The following is a 16,744-nucleotide window of genomic DNA, read 5'->3' as shown; positions in this document are numbered from 1 at the left end:
CAAAACAACTTGGAGGAGGGAAAGTTTATTTTGGCTCATGGCTTCAGAGCTTGAGTCCATGGGCGGCAGAATCTTTTGCTCTGGATCCAAGGTGAGGCAGAACATCACGGCAGAAGGGCATAGTGGAGGGAAGCTGCTCCTCCATGGCATTCTGGAAACAGAGGGAAAGGAGAAGGGGCCATAGAGAAGATGTACCCCCCAGGGCATGCCCCCCGTGACCTAGCCCCTCCAGCCATACCCCATGTGCCTACATTTACCATGCAGTCAGTCCATTCAAACTAGGGCGGGCTGATGAGTTTATGCTTCTCACAGTTCAATCATCTCACCTCTGAATATTCCTGCCTTAACACAGGAGCTTTTGGGGGACACTTCATATCCAAACCACAACACTTGGCAAACATTTTTTTTTTCTTCCAGCACTGGGTATTGAACCCAGGGGTACTCTGCTACTGAGCTACATCCCCAGCCCTGTTTGGTTTTGTTGTTTGAGACAGGGTCTCACTAAGTTGTTGAGGCTGGCCTTAAACTCTCAACCTTCCTCCCTCAGTCTCCCAAGTTGCTGGGATTGCAGATGAGTGCTACCTCCCCTGGCTTGCTTGGCAAACATTTGAGATCCTACCAGGTACCAAGAGAACCACAGCTTGTCACTTGATTGCATAATAAATGCTGGGCACTGTCACATGCTAAAGAGGCAGAGGCAGACATGTCTTCCTGCCTTCTGGGACTGAGTTCAGCGAGTAGAGATCCACGGACAGGCTCTGATTGGACTGAGGGCATCAGAAGAGACCCCTGAGCCATGAGTTTTGTGTTTGTTATTCCCAGTAGGTTCTTAGAGGCTGGAGGAGCCTAGTGTATTCTGGGCGCTGCAGGTCATTAGAGTTTGGCTAGAGTTTGGTGTTCTGGGTACTGTGGATCACTAGATTTTAGCTGAAGCCCAGTGAATTCTGGGAACTGAGGGTCACTAGAATTTGGCTGAGCCTAGTGCATTCTGGGTACTGTGGGTGATTAGGGCTTGTGTGGAGCCTGAGTCAAGCATAGCAAAGCCTGGACAATGGAAAAACACACAACAGTGTGCTTCGTGACAACAGTGTCAGGCCACTGAAGGATCCCAAGCAAGAAAGGAAAACGTTTGGAGGCATGCTTTAGTGGGTTCACTCAGGCCACAGTGGTCAGTAGGCCGAGGAAGAAGCCAGGCCAGGAGCTGGGCAGCTATTGCTGTATCGAGGTGAGGAAGGGGAAGAGCCTGAAGGAAGGGCAGGACCGTGGGCAAGGAGAGACTCTAAGGAGATAGAGTCCACTGCCTGGGGGACTGAAGAGCTGCCCAGGTGGCCCACTTAGGTCCCTGAATGGATGTGAAGCACGAGATTCAGCCCAGGTATTCTGATTCCAGCATCTACTGGTTGAAGCTACTGGCCGCTCCCATTCCTCTGTGGGGGTTGCAGATGGGAGAGAATGATGACTTCTGTTTCAGGCATGGCAAGTTGGTGGTATCTTCAGGGGATCTGTGGGTATTGCTTTAGCAGGTGATTCAGAAGTTCAAGAGCAAAGTCTGTGGATCTTCAGAGTAAAGGTAGCCACTTAAGGCTACCAGAATAACTAAGATCACCCCAGGGCCTTATAGCATGAGATTAAAAAAAGGTGGAGGTAGAAAAACCAGTTGAGCAAGACAGGAAGGAATGGCTTGAGTGGTCAGTGGCATGTCAGAATAGGTTGGTAACTGGGGGCCAAGGAAGGGGTCAATGTGTTGTCAAATGATGCAAGACTCTGAAAAATGTCCTTTGGATGTAGCAATGATTATCTAATAGGTCAGAGGCAACTGTGGCAAAGGTCACATTGATTCAGTGCCATGATATATACAATATAAATTATTTCCAGCATAGGTTTTAATTCACATATGTCCCAGAGGAGTATTGTCTTGTCCTTGTATCAAATATTTTAAAAAAGAAGTTACTTTTCTGTTACAAAATATATAGAAGATAAAATTTGCCATTTCTTCCATTTTTAAGTGTACACAATTCAGTGATGCATCTACATCGTGGTGCAAGAAAATGATTTGAGATGGGCAGATGTTCATTTGTACTGGGTTGAAAACATGGATTGAAAAGCAACTCAATAATGAGTTGTCTGAAGCATCATATCCCCAGGCCTTAATGGGGAGGAATTCAGACATTTCACTAAGTGAACTCAGAGATGGCTGTCCCCTCCCCGTGATGCCTTCTTTCTCTTCATCGCATATCCAAGTGCACACGGGTGTGCATGATCATGTTAGTGGTTGAGGAAGAGCTGGGGTAGAGTCTACACTGGATTGTGATCCAAGCCACAACACTCACCAGTTGTGATCTTGAACGAGTTTCTCTTCACTGCTTTTAGTTAGTATTTTTTTTTTTATTTTAATCTCTGAAAGACTTTGCTGAGGGTTGAGAGGATGAGTCAGTTGACATCCATAAGCTATGAAGTTCCAGAGAAACATTGGTGAATGTTTCCGTGTTGGTGCACCCATAGGGATGTGATGGGTTGAATGGATGCCACTCTGCAGAGAGCGAGAATCCTGCACTGAGATAATCAGCCTTTTTCTTTGCTCGGGCCTTGGAGGGATTTGGGGGCTCACAGAAAGCTTGGGAATGACAGTGAAAAGGAAACTTTGGACTGAGTTGCTAGCTCAGAGTCAGGGGAAAATATCGGTGCTGGCTAGGTGGCGGGGCAGGGGAGTGAGGCTCTACCTCATAATTGTTCTCCAGTGGCCTGCTTTAATAAATGACCTCCCTTAGAGCATCCATTCAGAGCTCCACATACTGCACTTTAAAAGTCCTAACCACTTCAGAGATTGGAAAGGATAATAATAAACTCTAGAAAAAAGATTCTCCTGGACGAATCATTCCAGGGGACCCTGACTCTTCTATCAGATCACCTAAGTGTCCGTCTCTCACAAATGCTCTGTTAATTGCTAAGACAAGTATTAAGGAAATAGAATACTGGTAGCCATTTTCAAGACTTAGATATATTCATAAAGTTCTCCATTCTCTTTCCCTGGGTATTAGAAAAAATGCTTATGTACATTTTCTCTGTGTTTTTATTTTAGTCTTTTTGCAGTGCTGGAGATTAAACCTAGGGCCTTACACATGGGAGGCAAACCACTGAGCTTCATCCCCAGTCCTGAACTCATGGAACTTGCTCCTTATCTGGAAGGCAGTTGTTGGCCTGGTCCCATATGTTTGCTGTACTCTGGCATTAAGTGCCCTTTGACTGCCTTCTTGAGAGGACGATGGTGGGCCCTATTTGCAATGTCGTTGATTTCAGATTGTCTGCTCCCAAAAAGGTGTTGAAGAGCTGCTAGATGAGGGGCCTTTCTCTGAATGGGAAAAGTTTCAATTTTTTTCATGTTTTCAAGTGACTCTTCTGGGGAAAAGCTATTTGGAAACCACCCTCCACTTGCTGGTCTAAGAACATATCAGACCTAGCAAATATTGGGGGCCAAATGAGCCCCGGGCCCAGCATCCAGGCCTTTCTGTGATTTAATGGAGAAGTCAGAGTTGGGGTCTCCAGGCAGTTTTAAAGCCGTGACCTCTACCTCCATAGAAACCAAGCCTCAGGAGTCTGAGAGGGGAAGAAAGGGTTGCAGCTAAGGCTGATGCTCCCTGGGTCACATCCTCACATGACAGAGCAGAAGGTCAGGGGTGCAAGACGGATCATTGGCCCAGTTGAGAAAGGTAGCTCACGGGCCCTTTGAACTTCCAGCATGGAATACAGAGAACTGAAAATATGATTCTCTCCTTGAGAGGTGTTGCTACTGCAGGGTCTTCGATAGTTCTTGTAGAATAGGGTGCTTTGTGTCCAACCTGCTCCCGTTCAAAAGCCAAGTTGATGCTTGTGTCCCTTCTAACCTCTGCCTTTTGAAAGCATGCCTTGCTTGATATTTGCCCTGTGTCAATTCCGGGAAAGGACTCAGATCTTCCTCCAAACCAAAGTTAGGTTGTCAGCATGGGGGGAGGGGAGGAATTAAGTGCTGTCTCGCTCTAGCTCAGTTCCCCATTCATATCTGTTTTACATAATATTGAGAGAATTTTTTGCTACAGTTCCAGTGTGACTTGGGATTTCTGGTTTTTCCCTGACATCAATTTGATTTGTAAAACTGGCATTGCTATCTTTATTTGAGAGGCCCTGACCCTCGAGCTCTGGGGGGCTTCCAGGGCAAACAAGGCCTCCTGAAATGGAGTAAAATGTGGGATAAATGTTACCTTGTTCTCTTAGGTAAATGGTATTGGCTTCTTTGTATTCGAGTGGGGACGTGTAACTATCCTTATTGAACCGGAAGTGCTTGCCAGAGAGCCATGGCCCTCCATCCTTGGTCCTTTTCTCACATGGTCTCCGTGCATGAAGCAGGATCACATCACTCCTCTACCTCTTTTTAGAAAGAATCATCTACAAGTCCTGACATGCTGGGGTTAGGTCTATAGGAGCTGAGAAGAATCTGGGTTGAGACCTCCCTTTCTGTGCCCTCCAACCTGTGGATAGCAGGCCATGGCAGGGTGCTGAACAGATGAACACTGTTTTGCTATTAAGGAGGAACTGAGACTATCATGATGATTGGGATTTGATAACAACAGCTACTTATTAAGCATTTTCTAAGTTTAGGTGCTATGCTAAGTTATATGCACGTATATACTGACACATATAGATACACTTAAATTTCTTCTTAACCAAGTAAAATGCATCCTATTAATTGCCTTGTTTTACAGATAAGGAAACGTATACCTCTAATCCCTGGACCTTGTTTAATTTGCTAGTGAAGCCATTAAGCAAAAGCTAACGTTTACTGAATCAGTCCCCTGTACCTTGGCACCACTGAGTGCTATAGGTACTTAACCCACTCAACAAGCCTATGATATGAGCACAGTTATTATCCCCAGTTTGCAAATGGAAAACGAAGTTTACCCATGGCCACACACAAAGAGGTAGAGGAGCCAAGGTTCAAACCCAAGTCTCCATGGCTCCAGGGCCTGTGTGTGTCACTGCTGTGTCACTTCTAACAGCTCTCTCTTTTAGTTAAAATACGTTGTTACAATATTATTGAAATGTGTGCAAACATCTCCTAAGAAATTTATATTAGTTCTTGCAACTTCCAAATAGCTATAAAACCAAAATATTAACAACACACAATTTCAAAACCAATACATAACCCACTTGAATCTAATGTATGAAATATGATATGTCAAGAGCTTTGTAATGTTTTGAACAACCAATAAAAAAAAAAACCAATACAGTTCAAATATAGGGCTTTCATATGATGGATGATGGTCTTTTCCTGAAACAGAATTACCTATTCACCCTTGTTGGGTTTAGTAGCAGAAGAGCCTAGCTTTAGAGTCAATTTTTTATTTAATCTATTTTGGCATTTTGATTTGAATAATGGGAGTTTACCTGATGCCTTTTCACATAATTTTTTTTTAAAATCTAAAATGACATTAATGATTTTAAGGTTTTGGCAGCACAGAATTCTCAAATGTCATGTATTTCCCCACTCCTGAGTGAGCCTCAGTTATTTACTGTAATGGGATGTCATTTAATGGCTCTGCTAACCTGTCTCCATCTCTTGAGATAAAGTTAGATTTGTGACATTATTAAAGTATTAATTAAATAGGCATTTAGTCCACTTATGGCTGTAACAGAGACTGGAAACATTCGTTACGGCCTGTTTCCTGTTTCTCTCCCTGCTAATGAAGTGGCCTTTACAGAGACAGATGGTCTCGGGTCCTCAGCCTGACATCTGGGCTCGGTGGTGTTGATGGTGCCTGTGCCGTCGTGCGCACTGGAGGGCTCCGTTCTCCTGTGACTTTATCCACCCCCCTGTTAAACCTGCATTTTTTTGCTGTCAGTCATGCTGACATTGGCCTATGGTGAGCGAAAATACAGATATAAATGTGAGTGGTCTCTGAAATCTTACTTCCACATTCATGGTCATTATGTCCACAGCTCATCCAGAGTCTCCATCATGGCTATGTTAACATAGACCAAGATTTTCACTCACATGACAGCATGAAATTTAAGAACCACAGACTGTCAAAAACACACCTGTGAGTGGCCACAGACCTCCCATCCCTCTTCAGGGACCAGTGTCCCCGAGCCCAGACCTACCCCAGTGACCCACTCTTTTTGACTGCTCCCTTGGCCCCTTCATGGTGTGGCTTCCCCTGTGGCTGTCCACCGTCATCACCCACAGGGAACACAGGAGTGACCATGGGGGGATGTGCACAGATGGGACACAGAAGGAACCCAGGCCTAGAGGGACATGGATGCCGTAACGTGTTTGGTCTTTACAGATCGTAGAGAACCATCACCAGCTTCATGAGGGAGAAGATAATGTGCTAAGACTGTGTTCTGTCCTGTGTTTGGGAGATAATTCTGAGTTCATCCCCTTTTGTCCCGTGAGCTGCCATGAAAGGGAACCCATTCGCGCACCTAAGGAGTTTAGTCTGATAGTCCCCCTGATGCACAAGGCATTTCTAGAAAAAGCTCCATAAGAGAACTCTTCATCCAGTCTGTGTTTCCCAGCGTGACATTTACCACCAACATTATCCTCTTGGCAGTTTTGTTTCTGAAAAGAAGCTCTTCTTGGGAATCCTTGTTCAGTTTTCCCCACGTCTCCTCTAGGCTTCTTGATTCCTACCCAGATGGCACCCACCAACCACAGGTGGGAATGATAGTGAGAACTTTCATGTGAACGTGGAGTTCGGATGCCCGAGTCCTGTTCTTCAAAGGGTTTACTGAAGGACAGAGTGCCCCTCCCAGGCCATGCATGCTGCAGCCTTCACAGCCCTCTTTTCCTTTGTAGTCGTTACCCCCCAGCCCAGTGGTCTTCTCTGACCCAAGCATGGTTGGATCTGATTTCCCATTTCCTTCATGCCGTCGCTGTAGGGTCTTATTTCATGTTCTCTTCAGGGAGCCATTGCTCTTGGGCTGTTTTCCCAAGCTCTCTTCTTTGGCATTTTTCCTTTCCACCTTGTGACTGGGGAAGTGAATGTTTGCACAGTTGGCTTTTCCATTCCGTCGCAGCCCCAGGAGAGAAGAGCGTAGAGGGAGAGGGAGAGCTACCTCCCGGTGGCTGAGAGGCTTATTTCTATCCCCTTTTATAAAAGGTTGAATGAAGGTAAGAACAATCACAAACCTGCAAATCGTGGGGCTGGGGATGTAGCTTGGGGGTAGAGCACTTTCCTAGCAGGCATGGGGTCCTGGGTTCAATTCCTAGGACCCCAAATAAATAAATACTTTCCCCTGGTTACCTTCTCAAAAGGTGCAGATTTCTGATCTCTTCAAGTGTTGGAAGTTATCATCCTAGTTCATAAACACGAGCCTGAAGACTTTGGACAAAGCTATGAGACCAACGGTAGTTACACCTCGAAGTTACTGAAGCAAATAGAAAACTTGGAGAATGGATGATTTATAAAGAAATGAGGTTTGTCCAGGCTCATGATTCTAGAATTCCAGGAGACTGGTGTCAGCATCTGCTCAGTCTCTGGTAGGGGCCTTATGACAGAGAAGCTGAATAGAGAGAGTCACGTGCCACAGAGTGATGGGGAGGGGTGGCAGGCTTGCTTTACAACTGCCTGTTTTCCTGGTAACTACTTTAGTCCTGTGAGAGGGACAGCTTCTGCAAGACTGCATCCGTCCATTCATGAGTATTAAGCCCGTGACCTACTCACCCCCAAAGGCCTCACCTCCCAATACTGCTACATTGGGAATCAAACCTCAACATGAGTGTTGGTGGTCACAAACCCTATCCAAACCATAGCATGAACCAAACAGGTAAACACAGCCTTTTACTTTTTCCTCCCATTCTCTCTCTTACATAGTCTAAGGAGGCAAAGCAAACCAAAATAATACATGATTTTTTTTTTTTTGGTACCAGGGATTGAACCCAGGGGCACTTAACCACTGAGCCACATCCCCACTATTTTTTTTTTTTTTTTAAGAAACAGGGTCTCACTAAGTTGCTTAGAGCCTCTCTAAGTTGCTGAGGATGGGTTTGAACTCATGATTCTCCTGCTTCAGCCTCCGAGCCTCTGAGATTGCAACTGGCTAATACATGATTTCTTAGGGGAGCTTTGAGGCCAGAGCTGTCCAAGAACACTTGCTGTAGTAGGGAAATTCACTCTCCCTGTGGTGTCTAGTCCTCTAACCATGGGCACAGGTGGCTGTGGAGCACCTGAGATGTGGCTGGTTTCCAGTGCTTTGCAAGTAAAGCGATTGCTGAACAAGACAAGGCAGTCTGATGGAGGGACTGCATTTGTTATTTAAACTCATTTTTGTTCATTTAAATGGAAGCAATCACATGCATCTAATGACTCCCATGCTGGATAGGACCACTATAGGCAGCAAATGGGATTGCAGACAGTAGCTTCGTTTCTCCCCTTTAACAGCAAAACTGCCCCCAAACCTGAGCTCCCTGCATCACCTCCAGTGCCTCACTCCATCCTTCCCCCAGTCCACTCAGGCGTCTTCTCCCACTGCTCCGTGGAAGTGATCTTGATAAAGAGTACCCACACCCTCCAAGCTGCCAAAGGCTCCAGCAGTTTATTCTTATCTTAACTGACTTCTCAGCAGCTTCTGACCTAGTTTGACTAGTTCCCTTTCTTTGCTTTCATGACACCACACCCACTTGGTTTTATTCGTCCCTTTTTTGTAAGAAGGCTGCATCTGTGGCTCCCATTTATGCATCCACACTTTCTTCCTGTCAGCTCCACTAAACACATGGCATTAAATATCTCTAGATGCCAGCGTCCCAAATTTATATCACCAACTTGGCCCTCCCTGCTCAGTTCCAAACTCACATATCCAAACGCCGAACGGATATCCCACTGGGACATCCACTCTGCATGTCAAATTCAGTGTGGCCAAAGAAAAGCCCTCCTCCCATATCCTCAGAGCTGTTCTTCCCCATGTCAACGTGGTGGCTCAACCGGGGAATGTGTAAGTCACCCTCTCCTGACTCTCCCTCCATCAGCAAGTCCCCTGGCAATTCTTGCAAGTTATATTCAAGCCTCTGGGTTTTGCTCCACCTCTGCCTTAACTCCCTGAGGCAAAGCTTTCTCTTTGGTGCCTGGATAACTAACAGTGAAACCTTCCTGACTAATCTTCCTGCTTCCCCCTCACACCTCAGCAGCTCCTTCTCCACTGACAACTGCAGTGACAGTCATATGACACAAATCAGTCCTTCTACTCTCCTACTTCAGACTGCCTTGTCTTGTTCAGCAATCGCTTTACTTGCAAAGCACTGGAAACCAGAACAATAGGAATTTAAACAAAGGGGAATTTATCGCACCCCTCAGCACTGTCAGCCCAGGCTGCTAAGACTGACTCCTGACACTGAGGCTCAGGCCTCTTCTGTGGTTCTGTATTGCAGCCAGGAGAGAGGAGTGGAGGAGGGGGAGGGAACACTCCTACCCCCTGTTCAGAAGTCTCAGGAAACACTTCTTACATCCCTTTGGCCAGAAAACAGTAGCCTGTGTGTGTACCCCCCAAGACTAGGGGTACTGGAGAGATGGGCTTATTTTGTATAGTTGCAAGCCTATAGCAAGAAGGGGAGAATATGTCCTGGGGAGTGACAGGTGGTCTTTGCCACATTCTCTAGTGGTTTTCACTGCTCATTCTAAATGCCTTGCGGTGGCCTGCAATAACCTTACAGGATCAGGCCCTGAGACTCATTGCATGTTCTAGCCCACTGGGCCTTTTGGCTCTTATTCCCTGGATTTCTTGCACACTTCTTTTCTTGTACTTAAATTCTCCACCCCAGATCTTTTGGTAGACCCAGCCACATCTGATCACTGCAATCTCTGCTTAAATGATACTCGGGAAGCTATCTCAGACTATCTAGTCTAATTTCTTTCTACCTTACTTTCATTGGTGTGTATATTCGTGTCTCTGTACGTGCTACTCACCCACTCGAGAGAATACTCCGTGAAAGCAGGAAACTAATGGTTCTTGTTCTCCACTATATCTCTAGCCTAGATTGTGCCTGGCACGGGACAGGTACCTAAATGCTAGATAGGTAAATAAATGACTTCATGGAACATGGTGGCAATCAATGACCCAATAATACAGAATAGATGTACCAATGTGATTAGAAAGTGTTAAAGCTGAAAAGGAGCTAGACTTCCATATTATTATCCTATTATCACATCACATCAGCAATGCGGAAACCGGACTGCTGCTATTGTCACAAAGACAGTTTTGAATCATAGAGGAACATGTTGAGATGTCTCATAAAAACCTCATGACCCAGATAGATTTGGGTTGGATTCCAAAACAGTTGGTTGGATTCCAAACTGACTGCACAGTCATATCCTGCAACTATTGATTATGAGTTGATGTCAGTCAGAATAGGTTTCAGTGACTTGGTAAGAACATTCGCGTGCAAATTGTGTTTTAATGAGCACAGCAGGGGGCAAGGGTCAATGATGAGTGTAACCTGAGGTCTCTGTCTTCCTTTTCCTTACCACCACCGGTGGGTCTCCCATGAGTCATTGCTCTCAGTTTCATTGTAGCTCCCTGAGAAGATACAGCTGAGCTTGGATCCTTTGTACAGAGCACATTCCTGCTCATAGTAAATGTTCAACAAGAATTTTTCTATTAATTCAGCATTTTCCCTCCATGGTGCTAGAGATGGAAGCCAGGGCCTTGTGCATGCAAGGCAAGCATCTACCCATGAGCTACATCCCCAGCCCAGGAATTTTTGATACATGAGTAATCCAGTACTAAAAGCTGGGGGAGAAGTCTCATCAGAGTTGTTTTGGTAAGTCTGAGAAACTTGTCATCATTGCAAAGAGTCAGGGTATGGTTTCTCTACATTTCTTCCATGCAGTTCACCAGATTCCCTGAAAGAGTGGGGCCAGCATCAAGGTTCGTGTCCCAGCTCACGCCTGCCACAGAGTGGGGGCTTGCAGGTGGGGCTCAGCCTCCGCAGCAATCCTTGGCTTTTCTGCAAGCCAGTGGTTTGGCAGATGGGCAGCATGTTATTTAAGCCGGCAGAACCTGAAACTAATATTTAGAAAATGAAGAAAGTGGAATAAAATACATTTGCTATCCTCTCTCCTGGTCTGCTTATATACACCAGGCTCAGGAATGCTGAGGGTCATCTAACTTTTGGTAAATAAAAGACACTGAGAGAAATGGAGCCAGTATGGCTCATTCCTGCCTTAGGCTGTTACTTAGATAACATTTAAACCTGCAAGAGAGTGCTGAGTACACCCTAGAACTCTGGGCCCCAAAGTTTACTCCAGCTTTGGGGACTTTCCTATGGGTTAAGACCACAGGAGATGGGAACAGAATTCTTGACCCACATACATTTGGTTTGCACTAGGACTTCACTAGACTTTGGAGAGGGAGAGACGAGGGACATGAATCAGGAGGAGGGATGCAATACATACCTCCGCTTTCTTATGGAGGGGGCATTGTTTAAAATCTGATTTAATATCTTCTGTGACCTGAGCCTACTTAGTTGAGATGGCTGAGTTTATCTCCAGGCAGTCCTGCCATTTTTCTTTTGGTGTCTTTTCCTCCTTGGTGTCATGGATATGAGGAGGCCCAGAGGTGGTAGAGAGAGATCCATTCCTCGCCTTGACTATAGCTCTCAGCTGGTTGCTATTCCCAAGGAGCCAATGGACAGATGGTGGCATCTGGCCCAGCAATGCCCCACCAGGAAAACTCTGCTCATTTCATCCAAAACCAGAGCCTTTAAAAAAAAAATTATTTTTTTTATTGTAGTTGGACACAATATCTTTATTTATTTTTCAATACCTTTATTCTGTTTATTTATTTTTATGTGGTGCTGAGGATCAAACCCGGGACCTCACACATTGGCAAGTGCTCTACCGCTGAGTCACAACCCCAGTCCAACCAGAGCCTTTTTTGAAAAACAAACTAATTATGACACTTTTATATTCTAGACTATCCCTTCACTGACAGAGTGTTATTTAATTTAATTAATTTATTTATTTTGAGGATGGGTATATCATTTTGCAATGTTAGCAAAAAAAGGCCAAGGAGAAACAGATCTTTGAGACTGGTTCTAGTGAAGTTATTCTCCACCAGCAGGTATGGTGTTAGCTGACAGATTTCAAGTGCTGGCTGTAATTTGAAATGCAAATACCAGCACCCTTTATTCCTACACCTGCTTTGCTTTGGAGATTCTGATCCTCTGGAAAGTCGGGAACGGGGACCTCCTCATCCCTGTACGGTTTCCTGCACAGGCCCTCAGCCAGATACATACATTAAACCCATCACCTGGCGAGCATAGGCCTTCATGGGGCTAGAAGAAGAGGTATTTGCAGGAAAACAGCCTGAGCAGGTGGTGACATGGGGAAGTTAGAGAGCAGCAGGAATGGGAGACCCTGAGGGGGGGAACGGAGCCCTCCTCTTCCCCACTCCCTGCTCAGAGAGGCCTTCCCTGACTGCTCACTCAGCATTCACCAGCTTGCGCTTTTTGGATTTTTAATCACAGCTTCCTACTCTAGTTCTCTGCATACGCTTAAGTTTTAATTGTGGTAGAAAACACATAGCATAAAATTTACCATCTTAATCATCTTTTAAGTGTACCATTCAACAGTGATAAGTACATTTCCATTGCTGGGTGACCGTCCTCACCATCCATCCCTGGAAACATTCCCTCCTGCAGAACTGAAACTCTGTACCTATTAAACAAGTCTGACCCCAGCCCCCAGCAACCACCATTTGCCTTTCTGTCTCTATGAATTTTACTACTCTAGGTATCTCAACTCAGTGACGTTCTATAGGGTTTTGTCGTTTGGGGACCAGTTTATTTCAGTGAGCAAAGTGTCTTCAAAGTTCATCCACATTGTAGTCTGTGACAGGATTTCCTTCATTTTAAAGCCAAATACTATTCCATTGTTTGTACATGTCACATTTTTTTTTTCCCATTAATTCCATGGTGGACACTTGGGTCGTGCCCACGGTTTAGCTATTGTGGTTAATAATAACAATGTGAGTGTACAAATATCTTTTCAAGCCTGCCTTCAGTGCTTCTGAATACACAGTCAGGAGTAGGACTGCTAGACCATGGCAAAAGTAATGCAGAGGATTTCTGTGTGCCCTTCATTTACCCACGTCCTCTACGGGGACCATCTTACTTAGTCGTCAAGTACATTTATCCAAGTGAAGTCACACTGCTGCGGTCCTACGAACACAGCTACAAGCTTTATTAGGATTTCACTCGCTTTTCCTCTCATGGCCTTTTTCTCTTCTTTTAGAGAGAGAGAATTTTTAATATTTATTTTTTTATTTTTCGGCGGACACAACGTGTTTGTTTGTATTGGTGCTGAGGATCGAACCCGGGCCACACGCATGCCAGGCGAGTGCGCTACCGCTTGAGCCACATCCCCAGCCCCTTTTTCTCTTCTTGTACTTAGTTGTCACGTCTTCTCCGATCTGTGACAGTTCCTCAGTCTTTCCTTGACTTTTGTGATTCTGACGCTTGTAACCAGGGCAGGACTGTGAAGGGTCCATATTTTGAAAAATGTCCCTCGGTGTGGGTCGTGTCAAAGTTTGGGGGAGGAATACCACATGTTCATCGTGTCGTAGAGGGGACCCTGATATCACATGATACTCTCCTGGGTAGAGTTCACCTTCATCAGTGGACACAGCATCTGCAGGTTAGGAGTAAGTCACTTCTTTTATTTTTTCCCCATCAAATGGACTCCCAGAAATGAAGGGCAGAGAATCAGAGTTGTCAGGTCCACTGCTGTTTACCCTTGGCCTAGCTGTGTCTCTCTTAACATTGTCCAAAAGATGACTTTTTAAGATACTAAGGTAAAACACTGGGTAAGGTGAGAAGAGTCGTGCATGGGCCATTGTTTTTAAAGCCTAAGGGTGGTTAAATGATGACTCAGAGAAAGGTCTGGACCCCGCTCCCTGTCCTTGGAGTATCCAGCATTTTCTTTTTCTTTGTGTGGCTTCCAGGTCTGTATACGATGAACAAGAGCATTAAGGGCCTGGGTCAAGCAGGCAGAGCACGCGGACCTCCACTGTCTTCTGACAATGTCCTAGAGGGGAGAAGGTGGCCTGGGTGGCAGGTAACCTGGTCCCATTGCTGCCTCCCCCACCAGCAGGCTGGGTTACCCTTGGGCAGGTCACCAACAGTCTTGGACTCCCTTTCTTCATCTGTAAAACAAGAGGGTTGATCCTCAAAGGCCACTCTGCGCTCACAGGTTCTCCCCAACAATGCCTGGCATTGCTACCGAGGAACAAGTGTCCTCAAAGCCCCCAGCCTGCAGATGGCTGTGACCAGGCGGTGCCAGCCTCCTCTGTAGAACGGACAGGCTTGCCTTAGAAGAACCAGGAGCCTCCTAGGGCTGCTTTATTTGGAACCCCTCCCCACCATCTCCAAACAAGGGAACGTATTGAAATGACAAAGGAGAAGCAAGTTTCTGATGTGGAATTCCTTGGATGTTAGCTTTGTGCATGGGGTAAGTGAAATAGTGAGGTTTTCTTTTTCCTGTCTCTTTCAGTGCTGAGGTTTGTCTGCCTTTCTGCAATGCCTGCTTGAACCACCTGTACCTTTCTTTCTCTCTCTCTCTCTCTCTCTCTCTCTCTCTCTCTCTCTCTCTCTCTCTCTCTCTCTCTCTCTCTCTCTCTCCCCTCTCCTCCTTCGGGTTTCTAAATTCCTGATGGATTGCTAACAGAGCTGAAGGGGCTGCCACATTTATTAAATGACCCAGCTAATGTCGAGCTGGGTCATTTAATAAATCTGTCTTGCCAGGTCATTAAAACCTGGAAAGAGCGTGGAAAGGTGTTAGTTATGAAGGTCCCATTAAAAACCTCTTCTTCAGGGATCAGCAGGGACGAGGGTTTAAAGGAGAATTTGAACGCTGCATCATTCAGAGCAAGCTATGTGTCACTGGGCTGCATCTTGCTTGGATTCAGAGCTGGGGTGCTTGTTGCACCATCTTGGCAGCCTCGCCAATTACTCTGTGGATGTTCTTTGTGAGAAGATGAGCTGCAAAAAAAACCAAAAAAAGTGAGATGACCGAATTCCCCCCCCTGGCATTCCAGCTCCAATACATGCCTCTGTCCTGGCAACAGAAGCTCCCGAGGAAAGCCATTTGTGTCCAGGACAGGGAGCTTTTGTTTTGCATATGGGCCAGCTGCAGACCCATATGTTGGCCCTGTAACAAGGTGGGCAGAGATGCCCTGGCTCCCGGTTCAACCAGGGCTGTCACGGAGCACAGCTGTGTCCTCAGAGGACTTCTCCAAGAAACCCACAGATTTTTAAGGGGACTAACACAATTAGGTACCACAGCAGGGGAGAAGGCTAGTCTCTAATAATCTTGTCAGTTGTGAGGTTCAATCAAGACATCTGTGTTCTGAAAGTTTTGGTTTTCATTGTGGAAAATGCACGTACCATCAAATAGAGCATCTCAACCACATTCAAGTATCCATTTCGGTGACAGTAAGGACATTCCCATGGCTGGGTGGCCATCCACCACCCATCTCCAGGACTCTCCATATTGCAGAATTCTGTACCCTTGAAACACTTTATGCCTATTCCCAACCCCCGTTCTGCTTTTCAATTCCATGAATTTCACTGCTCTGTGTCTCGTAAGTGGACTCCTACAATATTTGTCCTTTTGTAACTGCTCTTGTGACTTGGCATAATGTCTTCAGGTTCATTCACTTTTTTTGTCATGTGTCAGAATTTCCTTCCTTTTGAGGGCTGAGTCATATTTCGTTGAATGAAAATTTCACATTTTGTTTACCCTTTCACGCTTGAGTGGCTTCCACGTTTTAGCTAATTGTGAACAAGGCTGCTGGAGGGTGAGGGTACACGCAGCTGGAAATGCTGGCTCCGGTGGTTTGTGGGAACTTTGAAGTCACTATATTCTTGGGAGACTATCTTTGAGGTTCTGATTTGACTTACCATAAGCATTAATGAATCCGTTTTTATTGGGATTTGAAAAATAGAAGCAAGGGGAGGAAAAAAAAAATGTGGTCATTCTTTGGTAATCAAAGTCCAAGTTTGAGCTGTCTGCTATGATGACAAAACCAGGAGACAGCACCCTGTTATGTCCTGTTTTCTTTGTAGCATTCTAAAGCTCCAGGTCTGTTGCTGCCACCAGGAAAATGTGTATTTCCGTGATCTTGCTTTTGATAGGAATTCGAAGTATTTATAAAGTGTTAGTAGCATTCAGAGTTTTCACACATCCATACTTTTAAAGAATTGAGAATTATTCTTTTTTATATTTATTCATTTGATTTTTTTTTTTTTTTTTGAGACAGTCTTACTAAATCGCCCAGGCTGGCCTCAATCTCCTGAGCTAAAGCAATCCTCGTGCCTCAGCCTCCTGAGTAGCTGGGTAGTACACACACATGTCACTACTCATGGCTTATAAAACAATTTTAGACCCAAAAGTGTTTACTGCAAACGAATCCAATAGATCAAAATCTAGTATGATAAAGTTGACATGCAGCGGGGAATTCTTTATTTTAGAGAATGAGTGACAGCTTTGCAAAGATTCTCCATGGAATATCTTTACCATTGCCAGCTCTGCTGGCGCATGAAGGTTTAATTCAGTGTATGAAAAATATTGATTCACACAATCTTTGGTTCTGCTTGTAGCAGAGTCTAGGGGCTGTAAGCATCTGCTGTGATTATGACGTGCTTTTTGTAATTTCAGCCTGGCACCTGGTTTGTGTTTTTCAAATGGTACTGGTGCACATCATTGCTACCTACACCGGG

At 45.3% G+C, this 16,744-nt stretch overlaps 1 protein-coding gene and 1 long non-coding RNA gene across 5 annotated transcripts in view; one reads left to right on the top strand and one right to left on the bottom strand.

Moving 5' to 3' along the window:
* Nucleotides 1-16,744, top strand: part of Slc22a23 (solute carrier family 22 member 23) — a 179,975-nt gene that overhangs the window by 52,127 nt on the left and 111,104 nt on the right. The gene's annotated exons all lie outside the window — the stretch shown is intronic.
* LOC144366327 (uncharacterized) lies at nt 10-7,417 on the bottom strand. The gene is made up of 2 exons (XR_013425344.1): nt 7,278-7,417; nt 10-151 (listed from the first exon to the last, which is right to left on the bottom strand). It is a non-coding gene; the product is annotated as an uncharacterized LOC144366327 (long non-coding RNA).

This window comes from Ictidomys tridecemlineatus, chromosome 8 (genome assembly GCF_052094955.1).
Source record: "Ictidomys tridecemlineatus isolate mIctTri1 chromosome 8, mIctTri1.hap1, whole genome shotgun sequence".
NCBI lineage: Eukaryota > Metazoa > Chordata > Mammalia > Rodentia > Sciuridae > Ictidomys > Ictidomys tridecemlineatus.
Note: the sequence above shows the minus strand (reverse complement) of the source record. Positions and strands in the feature narration are given on the sequence as shown.